Below are 17,301 nucleotides of genomic sequence, written 5' to 3' on the forward strand. Positions count from 1 at the left end.
GAATCGGATCAGCGACCAAAACTTTGCACATCCCTAGTCTCATGTACTTAGGATGCAGTAATAAATGCATTTGTACCTATGAAAAGTACATAACCATTCCATTTAATTGTTTCTGGTTATTAGTTGAGATTTACCATCTCTGACAATTATATATACATTGAAAACAAATACAAAATAGCCAGTAAAGCAAGTCTAGCATCTGACTAAGTACAGACATTCAAGAAGCCAGTGGTGAAAGTGTTCTATCACACTTTGCTTATAGTTTCATAGTTTCATAGTTTCTAGGGTCAGAAGGGACCTGAGCAGATCATCAAGTCTGACCCCCTGCCATGGCAGGAAAGAATACTGGGGTCAAACAACGCCAGCAAGATGTTCATCTAACCTCCTCTTAAAAACCCCCAGGGTAGGAGCCTGCACCACTTCTCTTGGAAGTTGGTTCCACACCCTAGCCGCCCTGACCGTGAAGTAGCGCCTCCTGATATCTAACCTAAACCTACCCTCTGCCAGCTTGTGACCGTTATTCCTGGTCACTCCTGGCAGTGCTCAGGGGAACAGTGACTCCCCCAATGCCTGCTGATCCCCCCCGACTAGTTAATAACAGGCCACAAGATCCCCCCTCAGCCTTCTCTTTTGGAGGCTGAACAGGTTCAGGTCCCATATCCTCTCCTCATAGGGCCTGCCCTGTTGTCCCCTGATCATACAAGTGGCCCTCCTCTGGACCCTCTCCATGCTGTTGACATCCCTCTTGAAGTGCGGTGCCCAGAACTGGACGCAGTACTCCAACTGCGGCCTGACCAGTGCCGCATAGAGGGGGAGGATCACCTCTTTGGACCTGCTCGAGATGCATCTGTGGAAGCATGACAAAGTGGGGTTGGCCTTCCTAACTGCCTCCCCACACTGCCGGCCCATGTTCATCTTGGAGTCAATGATGACCCCAAGATCCTTTTCCGCCTCCGTGCTGACAAGAGGGGAGTTCCCTAACCTGTAGGTATGGTGCCGGTTGTTCCTACTGAGGTGCATCGGAGGGAGAGCAGGAGGGGCCCAGAGGCTGACTCCTGTTAGCGCGGGGCAGAGGACTCGAACTGAGCTAGAAACTCAGCGACTCCTACGATGGTGTCGACACAGAGTGCTGCCAGGGCCCCTGCCCAGGGGGAGTGGTCTTCCTGGAGCTTGTCTGAGGCCTCCACCCAGATGGAGCCTACGGGGGGACTGGTGTCCCCCAACCCCCTGGCCTGCTGGAGCTGCCCAGCAAGGCCTGGGGGGGGGGGGCAGGGACTGGAGACACCCACACCTGTCCTGCAGGCACCCACCTTAGGGCCCTGGAGGCACAGATGAGGGAGCTCCAGGAGGAGGTTAGGAGGCTGAGGGGAATCAGGGAGGCAGAGGAGGAAATTGACAGATATTTTCTTTCCCTGCAGGGTTGTACAACCAAGGAGGATGCACCTCAAGATGAGCCCTCCACTGCTAAGTGGCAGACAGTCACCTCCCGTGCCAGGGTTGCTCGAGACACGGCAGCACCAGTTCCTCCAGTCCAACTGGAGAACAGGTACGAAGCCCTGGCAGCCCAGGAGGAGGAGGAAGGAGAGGATGAAACTGGTAAGGAGACAACTCCACGTTCACCGTGTCCCGTGCAAGCTGAAGGAGGCAAGAAGGCCAGGAGGAAGAAGCGTCGCGTGATCGTCACTGGTGACTCCGTCCTGAGAGGTATGAAGGGCCCCATCTGTCGCCGGGACCCCTTGGCACGTGAGGTATACTGTCTACCTGGAGCGAGGATTCAGGACATGAAAGGGATGCTCCAAACCATAATCCAGCCCACCGATTATTACCCCATGGTCCTAGTCCTTGTGGGCACTAACGATGCAGCCAGGAGGAGCCCTGATCACCTGATGGAGGACTACCACGCTCTGGGGCACGTGCTGAGGGAGATGGGCACACAGATGGTTTTCTCTTCTATCCTGCCAGTGAGTGGACGAGGCAGACGGCATGAAACATGCATTGCGGACACCAACTGGCGGCTACAGGAATGGTGCTTCAAGGAGGGCTTTGGCTTCCTCAACCACGACCAGCACATCATGACAAGAGACATGCTGGGATGGGATGGGCTCCACCTTTCCCCTAAAGGTAAGCACGTGTTCTCTTCTAGGTTGGTGGACCTCCTCCAGCGGGCTTTAAACTAGGCTCATCGGGGGAAGGGGAAGATGAGGGCGGAGGAAACATCAGACTGCCAGACCAAACAGCACCCACAACTACAGCCCAGCCCAGACCAATGAGCAAAGCGAATAAAAACAGATAAGAGATAGGGGCCAGGGTAGCACTGGGACTAGGGGGTCAGTACACACATCCACAGGAGGCCTCAAATGCCTCTACACAAACGCTTGTAGTATGGGTAACAAGCAAGAGGAACTCACCTCCTGCTGGCTGACACCAGCCCGGACATAGTGGGGATTACGGAGACATGGTGGGACTCAACGCATGATTGGGCGGTGAATGTCAAGGGCTATAGGCTGTACAGGAGGGACAGGATAGGAAAGAGAGTGGGGGTGTGGCACTCTATATTAAGGAGGAATACACATCCTCGTCAATTGGCAAGGAGTCAGGGGAGGGGCACTCTGAAGGGCTTTGGATTAGAGTACAAGGCTGTCAAGGGGAAAAAGACTTAACGGTGGGAGTCTACTACAGACCTCCCAACCAGGGAGAAGAGCTTGACTAGGAATTCTTGGGTCAGCTCACAGAGGTAGTGAAGGCTAAGGATGTGGTAGTCATGGGGGACCTGAACTTCCCGGACATCTGCTGGGAAGAACAGTCAGCCAGGTCTGAATGCTCACGTAGGTTCTTGGACAGAATGTGGGACCTCCATCTAACCCAGGAGGTGCACAGCCCCACCAGGGGAGCTGCCTTGTTGGACCTAGTGCTGGCCATGGGTGATGACCTGGTGAGGGGGCTGCGGGTGCTCGACCACCTGGACAACAGTGATCATTGCCTGCTGGAATTCACCATCCAGCGCAAGGTGGCAAAGGCATACAGTAAGGCAGCAGCCCTAAATTTTAGGAGGGCAAACTTCAACGAGCTAAGGAGGATAGTTGGAGAAGCACTGAGGTCCCGGAGGGGAGGGGAGCCAGGTGTCCAAGGAGAGTGGTCGCTCCTTAAGGAGACGATCCTCCAAGCCCAAAGGAAGGTTATCCCAACGAGGAACAAAGGGAGCAGGAGAGCACACAGGCCTCCATGGCTCACCAAAAGCATCTGGGAATGTCTCCTTGCTAAAAAGGAGGCTCACACCCAATGGAAAGAAGGGGTCATGACCAGGGAGGACTATTCTGTAGTTACTCGGGGATGTAGGGGGATAGTTAGGAAGGCCAAGACAAAGATGGAACTGGGACTAGCTTCCCAGATTAAGGACAATAAGAAGTCCTTTTTTAAATACATAGGGGGTAAAAAGAAGGTCCCGGGTAATGTGGGGCCCTTGCAGGACGCGTTGGGAAATTTGGTCGTCACACCAGACGGCAAGGCTAACATGTTTAATGATTTCTTTGCCTCCATCTTCCTAAGAAGGGACCAGAACAGCCACCTCCCTGCTGGGCCCCCCTCGGGCCCCGGGGGAGGCACACCTGGGCCACGGGTTAGCGAGGATTTAGTTAGGGAGCTTCTGGAGGGGTTGGACATATTCAAGTCAGCCGGTCCGGATGATCTCCACCCTAGAGTTCTAAAGGAACTGGCCAAGGTCATTGCAAGTCCCCTGGCATGGCTTTACGAGCACTTGTGGTGCTCTGGTGAAGTACCGGAGGACTGGAAGAGGGCCAATGTGGTTCCTATCATCAAAAAAGGCAGGAAGGAGGACCCGGGAAACTATAGGCCTGTTAGTCTTACCTTGATCCTAGGCAAGCTCCACTCATCACTTAAAGTGCTATAAGTTAGAGCACATTTGAACCAAACAGATGTATGTTGTTCAGTGTGGGGAGCTCACAGTGCTTATGGCCAGCAGGTAGGGGGAGCTCTTGCATGCCACTCAGCATGCCCCATGGACTCCCCAGCTGTGGGAAAACTCTGAGGACAGCTGAATGGGCAAGCAATCCCTGATTGGCTGCCTGGCATGAGAAAGCATTCCCCCCACTTGCTGTTCTCTCACTGTCAGCAACAGGAATCAGAGAATCACAGAGTATCAGGGTTAGAAGGGACATCTGGCCCAAGGCTAGAGACGGTTAGGGGCTAGGATGCAAGCAAGGAGCCCACCTACAAAGTGCTGGTGGAGGCAGTCTGTACACCTGTATCTCTCCTAGAGCCATGGGCTGAGGGTCCCTGTCCTACCTAGATCAGTTACGGATTCAGGGGAGGAGAGAGAAGGGGTGCAGGGCAAGAGCACTTTGGGCAAGGCTGGACACACACAAGCCCTGCAACCCACTGAATGCCAATGCCAACAGCAGCAGCAGCAGCTATGCTTTGCTCCCTGCCCTGCCACACCATGGTTCTGCTCAAGGCCAGGCTGGAGACCCATACATACAGACACGCCCCCTCCCCCACGTCACGATCCACTCATCACCAAAAGCCAGCTGAAGTAGCAGCACAGGGCTGTGCCAATTTTTGCTGCACTGGGAACTCTGGCAGGCAGGCGTGTAAAAGGAGCCCTCGTGCTATGCGGGGTGGGGGAGGGGTCTGGCCTATCTCCCACCAAGACCCAAGCGGAGAAGTTTCTACTACAGAAAAACAGTAGAGCAAATTTTTGTTTCAAACAACTCAGGAAGACCACAACAGGGCAGAATGTTTTTAACATTATGGATTCCTATTTGAAATATCTGGGTTTATCATGTGAATCATGTTTGTACACCTAGCAGTGCTAAAATTGTGTGGCATCCCCTGGCACACCTTAAAGAATATCAAGGCAGCCCAAGGTGCTGTGGCAACCTGGTTAATAATCACTGTTCTAACAAATTGTTAGAGAATAAAAGTAAATCAGTCAATCAAAGTTGGCAAATACAAACCCTTACTTGAAATCATAGGAAGAAAAAAGTTGCAGCGGTCTGGACATGTAACAAGAAGGCCCAGTACCCTTACCAATACCATCCTGCAGGGTGTAGTGGATAGACAAAGAAGAGGAGGAAGACCTTGGATGAGCTGGATCACCAACATCAAAGACTGAATGGGATTAAACTTGACTGATTGTACAAGGATTGCAAAAGACTGAGAAAAATGGAGGAAAGCTATTGCTACATGAAAGGTGTCCCAACTGTTGGTGCAGCCTTTGGACTGAATAACTGAAAAGTTTATCATAGTTACTGCCAGTTGCTACAATCTCATTATCTTCATTTTTTGAATGTTGTAGAGCTGTGAGCCAATATCTCAAGTCCTAACGTCAAAACTTCTTTATGTAAAGGTAAAGAAAGGATTAGGTATTTTAGAAAAGTGAATTATTCTACCCATGTCCCATCCCACCTTTTTCTTCCTCCATTTCCTCAGTGTATTCCATCTTCTCATTTTTGAATTATGGTTAATTAAAAGCATTCTCTCTTATTTGTGTTGCTTCATATTGTTCCTGATCTATCTGCAAAGTTTTAATTTAAGTCATGATAAAGAGTGACTGCTCAGCTAGTGTTTCTCAGTCTTGTTCTAGTCCCATCAGAAATACCACTTTTTACCCAATTCCACACTTTTAGAAGAAAAATAACTGTTTCCTACTCCATGTATTGTCATCCTGGATATCCATTTATCAAATTTTGGGAAAACATTTTAAAATTTTATAATAGTTTTTCAGTACTTTGGACATTCATATTATAGTCTATCAAATGTTCTTCAAATTTTAAAGCCATATAATTAATCAGCTTTCATATTCAAATGGAATGAAAGGTCACATCTTTGACAGAGAACAGAAAATGCAGAAAATTTAATTTTCAAATGGAATTGATGGTCCTTTTGAAGGTTCTGATATTAATAGAAGTGTTGTCCCCCCGCCATCCCCAATACCATATAGTCCCTTTTCATGTAGCAAAAGCATTTAGGATTATCTTTATAAGAGTCAAACACCTTTACAACTTATGTAATCTCTTTGCAAATGTTTCCCAAAAAACACGAAATATCTGAGAACTATCATGAGTATTCTTCATCAGAGTAAATTTTTCCATTACTGTGTTTTAATATGCTTTTTTTTTCTATAGACTAACCATGAATTCAGTTGATAGAGAAAACCAGAAGGAAACTCCTCAAATTATCAATGCGAATTTTTCTATATGGTCTTAGCATCCTTTGGGGAAATTATTTCTTACAGTTCTCTGCATCTATTTCACTCTTTAAAAACCAGCATCTCAGTACAGTCTCTTTGTTATTAATTGATTCTACTGAAAGTCTTTGCTAGAATGATAAAAACTACCTTTTACTCCCTTTTTACAAAGTGCCTAGAAAAATGGTCATGGATGCTAGTTGAAACTTCGAGGTACTATTGTAATTAAAATAAGTAATAATCCATAAACATACTTTAATAATTTGTTTACAGTTTGTTCTATGAACATTTTAGACAAATGTTTCAGCCATTAGTCATTTGTAAACAACTTACTTTACACAGCATCTTTGACCATTTTCTGTGACTGGACATCTAAGTTACAGAGTAATATTTCTACTCCCTAATTAGGAGGCACAAAGCTATATATCCATGACTAAAACACTACAGGAACAGCTGTACCGAGCCATCTTGGATGGAACTATTGATACCTCTATGCTTACAGCCCCAGTTGCAGTGTTTTTTTACCTGCTGCTTTATGTGTGTTAAATTGTCATCCAATAGGTCAACCAGAAATTATTCAGATTAACACTGAATATCTGTTTTTGTTTTTGTTTTTGTGTTTGCTCCTAAATGTATTAATTCGCACTATATAAAGATTGGTAATACGTTTTCTGCTTATATTTCTATTTTTCCTGTTTTCTTTTCCACAACCTGAGAACTCTGTTTCATTCTGCTAGAAAGATTCTTGGTTAATAAAGTTCTGAGAGGAAGTATGATGATGCTTCACTTCACAGAAGCTGTAGCTGAGTTTGCAGATCTCTATCTTGCAGTGGTGATTCCCACTGAATCTTTTTTGCTGACCTCCAACAAAGCAGAAATTTGTAATTCTTGGCCTAATCCCAAACTCTAGCAATGCTGATAAGACATTGCACACCTGGCTAGAGAAAAGGACACCACACACTTCTATTTTTTTAACCTGGATGCATGAAATTTGAAAACTATTCATTCACTTATGCCAGAGAGAGAATTTCAGCAACAATTTCAAAGTCAGATGAGTTATCTTGTGGAGCATGGGAAAACAACGTTGCTTTTAGACCTCCTTTTCCACTATCACTTCTTCTAGCTTTCTATACTCTGAAAAATGACATTACTGCATAAAAATTCCATCTTAACTGGGTCTGTCTACATGAGATGCAGTAATGCTTATTAGCCTAATTTAAAGCTGATTACAGGTGAGCATCTACAGGAGCATGCCCTTCATGTGCATTAAAAATGGCAAAATCAGACTAATTACACCTAAATTTGAAATGCAGGTATCAAATTTAGGTGTGATTAGTTAAAGCACATTAATGCATGTGTAGACATGGCTCAGCACTAACTTTAGTGCTGTGTCTTCCCAGACACAAAGGGCACGTGGCAGGTCCGCAGAGACTTGGTGCCAAATCTCTGAACATGTAGACACCTGAAAAAAATCACTTAATGTGCATTAGTTTAATGCATATTAAATTTAGTCATGCTTAAATGCATGTGTAGACATGCCCACTGTGGAGTAAGCCAAAACCATTGCAGTTGGTTATGAAAGTTATACATGTCCTTGGAAGTTTACTTTGCTGTTTAAAATATATATTTTAGTTGAGAGGACTAGAACAGATTATTTGCAAACACTTTGCTGCAGTTTTGAGAATTTAAAGCAACAAGCGGGTGGGGACATAAGTTTTGCTGAATTCACTTTTAGCCAAATCATTTTTTTTTTTTTTTTTTTTTGAGATTTCATAGATTTCATAGACATTAGGGCTGGAAGGGACCTTGGAAGATCATTGAGTCCAGCCCCCACCCAAAGGGCAGGAAGTCAGCTGGGGTCATAGGATCCCAGCAAGATAAGCATCCAATATGCTCTTGAAGGTGTTCAGTGTAGGTGTTTGAAGCAACTCTGATGGCAGGCTGTTCCAGACCTTGCAGGCTCAGACAGTAAAGAAATTCTTCCTTATGTCCAGCCTGAAATGGTCTTGTAGTAGTTTATGACCATTCGTCCTCATCATCCCTTGGGGCACTCTTGTGAACAAATGTTCCCCCAGATCTTGGTGGTCACCCCTGATAAACTTATAGGGGGCTACCAGATCACTCCTGAGCCTGCGCTTTTCCAGGCTAAAGAGCCCCATGGCTCTCAGCCTGTCACTGTAAGGTCTGCTTTCCTGACCTGTGATCATGCACGTGGCTCTTCTCTGGACTCTCTCAAGCTTCTCCACATCCTTTTTGAATGGTGGAGCCCAAAACTGGATGCAGTAGTGTATCCAGTAGTGTTTTGGTTGCTTTACTAGCTGCAGCATTGCACTGTAGGCTTATGTTCATCTTGTGGTCAATGATGACCCCCAAGTCTCTTTCTTCCGTAGTGCTAGCCAGCGTAGCACTGCTGAGCCTATAAGGATGCTGCAGGTTTTTCTTCCCAAGGTGGAGAACCTTGCATTTTTCAGTGTTAAACACCATCAAGTTCTCGTCCGCCCATTTGCTGAGCCTGTCCAGGTCAGCCTGGATCACCTGCCTGTCTTCTGGCGTGGATGCTTTGCTCCAAAGTTTGGTGTCATCAGCGAACTTGGCCAGTCTACTTCTGACTCCAATGTCCACATCATTAATGAAGATGTTGAACAATATTGGTCTAAGGACAGAGCCTTGGGGGACCATCACAGGACACTGTGATGAGTGACTTCCATCAATTACTACCCTCTGGGTCCAACCACGGAACCAATTTCCCAGCCAGCAGATCGTGGTGCACCCAAGGCCACAATTGGTCAGTTTCACCAAGAGGTGATCATGGAATATCAGATCAAAGGCTTTTTTGAAGTCAAGATATATGACATCAATCTCTTCTCCCTTGTCCAGGTTGTGGAAGAAATCAAACTTTGCGTTGTGGTTGAATCAGAACTGACAGAGCCAGCTTTTCTTTATTTAAGGTATACTGTGATCACAGGGAGAATTCCATACAGCAAGGGGAATCACCCACCTGTCTGTTTCAAAGGATTTCTCAGACTCTCTAAGTTTACCAGTGTATTTATATACTAAAGACAGAGAAAGAGATAAAAAATACACCTTGGAGAAACAAAACAATAGTAAATTACACAGAAACTTAGAAAAGTTTACTTAAACAATTAGCTATGCATAGGGCTATCCCAAGGCATGCAGGAATGCACAGAGCAAGATATCAAGATAGCCCAAGGAACGCAGGAATGTGGATTCCTTATCTCAGAACATTTGAATTAAGCAGTATCAGCACGTGTGGTCTTTGTCTGTTTTTCTAGTCAAGTAAGCCAATTATTTCTACAAGGTGATAGGTCACCTGGTCATAGAAGGAAATGAGATCGGTCAAGCAAGACCTACCTGCAACAAACCCATGATGGGTATCCCTTAGGATGTTGGCGTCGGTCAGTCCATTAAGGATGGCCTCCTTAATAAAGTTTTCTAAGCTTTTCCCCGGGATAGAAGTCAGGCTGATGGGCCTAATTAGCTGGATCCACTTTCCTCCCTTTCTTGAAGATAGGCACTGCACTGGCCTTCTTCCAGTCTTCAGGCACTACACCAGAGCACCAGGAGTTTTCAAAGATCGGTGCCAGAGGCTGGGCTATGATGCTTGCCAGCTCCTTGAGTACCCTGGGGTGTAGATTGGCAGGGCTGGCTGACTTGAAGATATCCAGCTTCTCAAGGTGTTCCTTCATGATGTCAGCATTAATGGAGGGCAGGGATCTCCCTCACTTGGACCTCCCTGTCCCATAGCGGGCATGGGCATCCCATGAGTCTGAAGAAAGACTGACGCAAAGTACCCATTTAATAGGTTGGCTTTTTCCTGGGCGTCAGATGTCAGTTGCCCCATCTGGTTCAGCAGAGGTCCAATGTTGCCCTTGTTTTTCCTCTGGCTCCCCACATATCTAAAAAGGACTTTTTATTGTCCTTGATGCTTGAAGCTAGTTGGAGTTCATTTGCAGCCTTGGCTTTCCTGGTTTGCTCCCTGCAGGACCGGACCAGTGCAGAGTAATCTTTTTTGGAGGTGAATCCCATCCTCCATCCTTTGTAGGCCTTTCTTTTTAGCCTCAAGAGGTCTGTTAGATCCCTGGAGAGCCAGGGGGCCTGCTGTGCCCTCTTGCTGCCTTTCCTCCGAAATGGAATAGAATTAGCTTGTGCATTGAGGATTGCTCCCTTGAAGAGCAACCACTCTTCTTGAACTCCCTTGGGTCATGGTCCCTTAGGGCCTCACTGACAAGCCTCCTGAGCTTGTCAAAATTGGCTTTCCTGAAGTCAAGGACTTCCATGTTGCTGACTGACTTGCCAGCTTTATGGCAGATGGTGAAGGTGATCACCTCGTGGTCACTGTCACCCAGCTTCTCATCAATCACTAGATTGCTGATTAGGTCATCCCCGGTAGCCAGTACCAGGATGAGCAGCACTTTGCGTCTCAGCCCATAGACTTCTTGAGTCAGGTAGAGGTCATCCACGCACAGGAGGAAGCTTTGCGACCACTCGGATTTTTCTGAGTGATCCTCCCACGAGATGTCCAGGTAATTGAAGTCACCCATGACAACCACAGTCCTGGAGCATGTGGCCTCAGCCAGTTCCTGGGCGAACTCCTGGTCAAGCTCAGGACTTTGGGTGGGAGGTCTGTAGTAGACTCCCACCTGTGCCGTGTTCCCCACAGATTTTAACCCAGAGGGTCTCCAGTCATCCACCCTGTTCACCAATATCAGTTTGCAGGGACACATATCTTTCCTTAACATAGAGAGCTACACCCCCGCCCCCTTTTATCTACATGATCCCTCCTGTACAGGGTATAGCCCTCTATACCCGAGGTCCAGTCACGAGTGGAATCCCACCAGGTCTCCATTATCCCTATGACATCATAATTATTTGCATTGAGGAAGAGGATGAGCTCCTCCTGCTTATTCCCCAAGCTCCTGGCATTTGTGTACAGGCAGGCAAGTGTCCCCTTGGGGGCTCTTGCCTTGCCCACAGATTGTACCAGGGCTGGGGTAGCGGAGGGCTCCCTTAAGTGCCTTGGCCTGCTGGCTTTGCAAGGATTGCTCAGCGGGCCAGCAGTGGTGGTAATCCCCCCATCCCCCTGCAGGCTTAGTTTAAAGCCTGGTGGAGCAGGTCAGCCAGTCTGGCTGAGAAGAGCCTCCTCCCCAGGGGAAAGAGGTGGAGGCCATTTCTTCTCAGCAGCTCACTGCCTCTTTCACCAAAAAGCAGGCTGTGGTCATGGAAGCCAAAACCTTCCTATGACACCAGCGCCACAGTCTTTGGTTAACTATGTGGATCCTCCTCTCCCTCCTCAGCCAATACCCCAAGACTGGGAGGATTGAAGAGAACATCACCTGTGCCCCCAGACCATTTAGCCCTGCTCCCAAATCCCTGTTGAGATGTATCATAACTTCCTAGACAGCTGGGTGTCATGTGGGTAGCTAGATGGCAGTATGAAAAAAATGATTCCAGGGAGTCATAAACTTCAAAATATGATATACTATCTACAAATATCTTTCCCCTGTTTAGCTAAGAGCTATTGGCAGGTAGGTGTATTTTGTTCACTTTTCTATAGTTCATTATGGATGTCTTGTTAGAATCAAAAATGACTACTCTGCAGCCATATTCCTTGTGCAAGTATGTTTTCATTCCTGTACAAGAAATATTCACATCAAGGGCCTGATTCCCCTTTTGTTACCCTGGGATAAATTCAGACTAACTCTTTGGAAAACAATGACATTGTGGCCAGCACCAAATGAGTGGGAGAAGATAATCAGTCTCCATGTTCTTAATTAAGATGGCCTAGGCACTCCCCAGAATTATTACATCAAAACACAAAGCAAGTATTTAAAACTACAAACTGCTTTAACAAAATGAAACATTTACTGTACAATACAAGTTTTTTTTTTTTTCTCTGAAACTATAATTTGAGAAGCCTATTATCCATGGGAAAGGAACAGAAAGAACTCTACACTGGCATGGTAAAGGAACCAAGATGATAGCAGGAAAAAAAAATAGAAGTCAAAGGAAAAAAAGAAACACTTACAAGGTAAACAGTCATTTCTAAAGCATTGGATTGAAAGAATAACGAGAAACAGTATAAGAAATAAAGAATTCAGTGCTGAAAAAGTAATATACCTTTTCTTTCAGCTTGTAGGTAGAATGATGCCAAATTCTTTCAAAGTGTTACCAGATTTGCCCGCTAATTTGGGGTGTGCTCATTTATCAGGGCTAGGGTCTTGGTAATTCTATCAATGTGCTGCTTGTGTTACTAGTGTTTCTGTACGGAGCTGTATCTCTCCCTTCTGCAAGCCCTCACCCCCAATGGAGCTATCTTGCAGGACTCAGTTCAGTGGGGCTGGGTTCCTCCAGTCCCCAAATCAGTCATACACACAAACACACACAGATTAATGTGACACGCCTGACCTGGCCGGGTTGACACCCTCATATGCCAGCAATCAGTTCATTAGGACATGTCATATTCTTATCAGTTCATCAGAGCAACAATAACTACAGTCAGACACAAGCACACAGTTAAAGAGAATACCTCTGAATCCAGCTGGGTGTCCAGACGACACCCTCATGGGCCAGCAATCAGTTCATTAGGACATGTCTGAGCCAAAGTGGGTCAATCAGCCTGTACAAGCTGATCCCCTTATGTTTTTCAAACTCAGCACGTCCCAATCTTTTAGCCTCTTGATGAGCAGTCCCCACAGTATTTCTGGGCTTCACAGGGATCTTTAGCTTAGGTAAGAGGGGCATTGCTGCAGAGCAAGTGGGGGAAAGAGAAGTAAAGAAGGCAAAATATACCCAATTACCACCAGTTTGACTATAAAAGTTATTTATTGCTAAGTAGATGAAATATATATTGACACTGAAAGTAATAGACATGCAAAGGAAAAACAAACACAAACAGTCACAGTATACCCTGATTTCACTAAGTATATGGAGAAACTTAGCTCAAGCTTAACTAATACAGTTCAAGTTCAGAAATCTATGCTTAGAGAGAGAGAAGAGAAAAGAGAGAGAGAGAGAGAGAGAGAGAGACCTGGGATCTCACCAGTCCAAGGCACTCAGTTTGCAAAGCTGACAGGTCAAAGTTCTCAGCATGATCCTTGAAGGGAGATGATCTTCCTCCTGCAGCCTCTTCAGAAGAAAGCGAGTGGTGTCAGCACACACACTGCTGCTTCTTTTACAGATTATATACCCCCAGTTCAGCTTCTTTCAAGAATTCTCAATAGTGTAAATCAAATTGTCCTCTCTATTGACAAGGGGTTATCTGGGTGGAACATCTCAGGAGCTTGATTGATACTCAGGAAACACCTACTTGGGAGCCAGCTTGACATTCCTATGGATAGCAGATATACTTGATGGGATATCTCTTGGTGTCTTCAGAAACAATAGATTGCAGCATCAGGGTTCTGGATTTTTACTTGCTGTGAACAAGCCTCAGTTTAGCATGACTTTTCCAGATCTTACTATAGTCTTTTAACAGCCTTAAGGCAATTATTGGAGTGTTCATAACCGGTTGTGGAGAGGACTTCCACCAGTCGTCTCAGGAAAAGTATGACAACACTTGTGGACAGGGCTCCAATGGGCTGGACGCTGTGAGGAGCCCTGTACCATTGTTCAAATGTTGCCCATACCCCCTCTGACTCGATCTATTCCCTCAGCATTCCCTAACCCGGCAACTGAGTTTTAGCCAATTAAGTTTACATAGGCCTCCCATAGTGGGACCGGGGAATGTACGGCCCGAGATGCCTAGGAAACTTACTTTTGCTTACAGGTGTGTGTGTGGGGGGCAGGAAAAGTCCTTTGTAAATCCAGATTAAAACTGGTCTGATAAATGCTGAGCTGGGTGTAAGGGTTGATTAGCATTTGGAACACAGCTTCCCCATCATGCAGTGCTCCCCTGCTTCGCCGATCCCAGAATTCACTGCAGTCTCTGCTTCAGGCTTTCTGTTCTCCATCTCTCATGTAAATGAATGGTCATCTGTTCCCATCTCCGATGCAAATGAGACCTAGGGCAGTTGTTTCACTTTTGTCACCCTTATCTGGAGGTTTTTAGGTGTATCTCTCACTGCATTTTAATCAGCTTCTGTTTAGGTAGAGGTGAGGGGAGGGCAATTCTTTGTGAGTCAGACAGTCTGTGTCCTGTGTCAGGGTTCCCCAAGAACATGGAGCTGACAGGTAACAATTCCCCCCATTTATGAGGTGTTTGCGTTGAGCGAGTATCCCCATCACATCTTTGCTCCATGGTACTGGTTCTGATCTTCTATTCATTGCAATCGTCGCATCAGTCTCTGGATCCAGCAAACTAGTAGCATTAGACCAATCACTAGCATAATTTGAAAACTAATAATTACTACAATGGGGTGAAGCATGACATTTAAAAGTCCTGTTGCATTGGGACTCCGTCCAAACAAAACCTCCCACCAGGAGTGATGGCCTGCATTTTTAACTGTAGCCACTAGCTTAGAGATCTCCTGATTGCAGTGTTGAATCTCGAGTTTGCCATTCTCTCCCAAAGTTTTGAGTCTTTGCAGTTCAGCTTGTAAAGAGGGATGAGTTAATAGGTTCTTAATGGTGATGAGACCCATTCGTAGTAAAATGGGGGACACCTCTTTGTAGAGCTCAGGGTAGGCATTCAAATGTTGTATGGTCCATACAGGTACAGTAAACTTAAGATCACAAGTAACAATGGTGGTTACATTACAGAAACGAGATTAATATAAGGCACCATAGGTTGAATCCAATATCCATTAAATAATACAATATCACATCTTGATCTCATGCACATGCATGCTTTACCCACATAAACAATAACAGATTCCCTTTCTTGGATAACATCGAAGGAACAGTGAGACTTGTTCCCAGGTTGTGGAAAAAAATATTCATCATGCTCCTCCAATGCTTGGTCTTCACAGATGTAACCCAAGCCTTCTTTTCTCCTACACCCTTTTACATTTACTATCTTCCATGCATTATCTTTCTGCCAGGCCCAAGTGTTATGATCCCTGGAGTATATCACTGACCTATCATCAATTTGTAATCCTAATTGGACTACTGGGTGGATTGTTCTAATTTCCTTGCCTGCCACAGTTATAAGGAATAACTGCAAGCTTTGCTGGTGGTGATTGTATGAAGCATTAACTGATCTCCACCAGGGCTAGAGGGCTAATTCTTCCTCCGTTGCATGGGGCCGAATCAGGTGGATTGCTTCCATGGGAATTTTTCCCATCATGGCTTGCCGAATCATTCCCATGATGACATTTTGGGTGAGAGCCTAAGCTTGCTCATATGCTAAAGCCAATGATACATTATTTTGGAGAGACTGTACACCAGACATCATTAACTTTTCATCCCCTTCTATGAGTCCTTCCCACCCAGGAAATACCTTACTTATTAGCTGCTGTTCCTCACTTAACATTTTTAAAGATGCGGTTAATGGAGTTCCCATTTTCCCCATATTTTCAGTGGCATATAACAGTTTATAGCAAGAACTTCTATATTTGCAAAAGAGTCTGGAAATCAGACTCCAGATACTGCAGTGTTTTGGTGCAGCTATGGGACATCAGGGTTCATGCTGGAGAGCTATGAAGGAACAGAGAAAAGAAAAACAAACTCCCACACTCCCCCCGTATATACCGGGAGAAGCTGGGATCACATTGCAGGATAAAAGTGGAGCATTGATCTATGAGAGGGTGGCCATAACAAGTTGAGCACTTCTCTGGCCTTTTCCTGCCTCATCATCGGGGTAGGCACTGACAAGCCTATCCAATGCATATTTTCCAACGGCTCAAAGCCGTTCCTTCCTGCTAGCCAAGAAGGGTGGCCGGCAGGATAGAAAAGACTGTTTACCCTATCCTTGACGGTCAGGTGGTTTACCCTTCCATTCTTTGAGCTGTGAAGAATGAAAAGATTTTCTCCAAGGTTTTCTACCTTTTCCATTCAGTATTTCAACCTGATAAACATTGGGGCTGGCTGTAGTTACAATAAAGCCAGGACCATCCCAGGTGTGAGTCAAAGGGTGTTCCTTTGCTGAAAACTTCCTATACATTACTGGTTTGCCTATTTCCCATATTAAAGGAGGTTTTCCCCATCCTAGCTTCTTGTCTGTGTTTTGCTGTATTATGCCTAGCTGTGTTGCCACTTGCTTGTGTAGCACAGCTATTGCTTCTACAAGGGTCTGTACCCATTCATCTGTCACCACCTTCCCTTCCCAGGCACTAAGCAGTTCTAGTCCTAACCACCAGCTTTCAGGCATGCGCATGTGCCTTCCAGTCATGACCTCAAAGGGAGTGTATCCATGTATTGCCTTAGAGCCTCTTAGGGCCATCAAGATGATTGGTAACTTTTCATCCCAATCTTTTCCTGAGCTCTTTACCTGTTTTCTCAAAGCTTCCTTCAGAGTACGATTGGTTTGTTCTACTTGTCCAGAGGACTCAGGGTGTCCGGCTATGTGGAAACGTTGCTTAATGCCTAGAGCCTTACATAGCTCTTGCATAACATCTCCCACAAAATGAGATCCTAAATCTGAATCAATTACTCGGGGAATTCCCATTCTTGAGAAGACTATGTTGAAAAGCTGTTTAGCAGTGACAGAGTCAGTGTTGATTTTAGTAGGGATGGCTTTCACCCATTTAGAGAAGGGGTCTACTATTACCAGACAGTATTTATTCCCTCTACTCGTGGTGGGCAAAGGACCTATATAATCTATTTGAATCCAGGACCAAGGACCCTCTATTCTTTGATGCCCTAATGCATTCTTTTGAACTTGGTGATCAGCATTAACCATCGCACATTGTAAGCAATTATCACACCATTGATCTACATCTGCTTTCATGCCTGGCCACCAGCCTGTATCTTTAATCCTGTTCAAAGTCTCCTGTTTCCCTTTATGTCCTTTCTCATGCACAAACTGAATCAGGTCCCCCCGTACCTGGCTGGGGATTACCCAGTGCCTTTGACCATCTGTATTCACTGCCCACCAGACATTATCATACTACTCAATCTTGTATTTGCCAGTGAGATCTTTTCCTGCTTTGGCTAAGGACTGGATTTCTGTATCCCCATCCTGAAGGATACTTAAGTCT

General features: G+C 45.7%; 1 pseudogene; it reads right to left on the minus strand.

Annotated features, from left to right (window-relative positions):
- Positions 1 to 14,445: 14,445 nt before the first annotated feature.
- LOC149872766 (uncharacterized) lies at positions 14,446 to 15,674 on the minus strand (annotated as a pseudogene).
- Between the last annotated feature and the right edge of the window lie 1,627 nt (positions 15,675 to 17,301).

This window comes from Crocodylus siamensis, chromosome 1, assembly GCF_052110815.1.
Source record: "Crocodylus siamensis isolate JL-2025a chromosome 1, ASM5211081v1, whole genome shotgun sequence".
Taxonomy (NCBI): domain Eukaryota; kingdom Metazoa; phylum Chordata; order Crocodylia; family Crocodylidae; genus Crocodylus; species Crocodylus siamensis.